We start from the raw sequence: 612 nt of genomic DNA on the forward strand, positions 1-612 counted from the left end.
ACTCAAGTGTATAGAGCCTTGCCTCTAAGGTAGGCACCACATGGTTTGCCTCTTTTTCTAACATAACACGTCAAGTCGCAATTTGTTTGTTCACCCGTGGTAGACGATCCTCCCTCCACCAAGTGGACAACCAGTACATGTGCCAAATTACCACGTGGGCTGCCTTTTTCATACAGAAATGAGCTCCACAGTGTACTCGCACGGGTGTGGTTGGGAAAGAGACGGGAGTACGTGCGCCGTGCATGCACCTCTTCTCTTCGTGCACGTCCCCCACCTACGTGGGTGTGTGAGAGAGATACAAACCGCGTTCGTGAGTGTTTTTTGTTTTGGGGTGGGGGGTTGATTTCATAAATTATTTGTGGGAATATGTGTCGATGACATCACAAACAAAATTTTGCATGCAATGTGTGAGAAATGGAGGCCTATCCATATCATACATAGAAGGTCGTGCAATCCACAAGAAGAGAGGGAGGGGTCATAGCTATCGATAGAGTCGAAGAGAGGATCAAGTGGGTGGGTGCGAGATTGATGAAGAGAGCCATCGAAATTGTGTGTGTGTGTGCAAGTCAAAGATATAGGGCGACTGGCCTACCAGAACGTTAGAGGGCACAT

Source organism: Triticum dicoccoides, chromosome 5A (genome assembly GCF_002162155.2).
Source record: "Triticum dicoccoides isolate Atlit2015 ecotype Zavitan chromosome 5A, WEW_v2.0, whole genome shotgun sequence".
Taxonomy (NCBI): Eukaryota; Viridiplantae; Streptophyta; class Magnoliopsida; order Poales; family Poaceae; genus Triticum; species Triticum dicoccoides.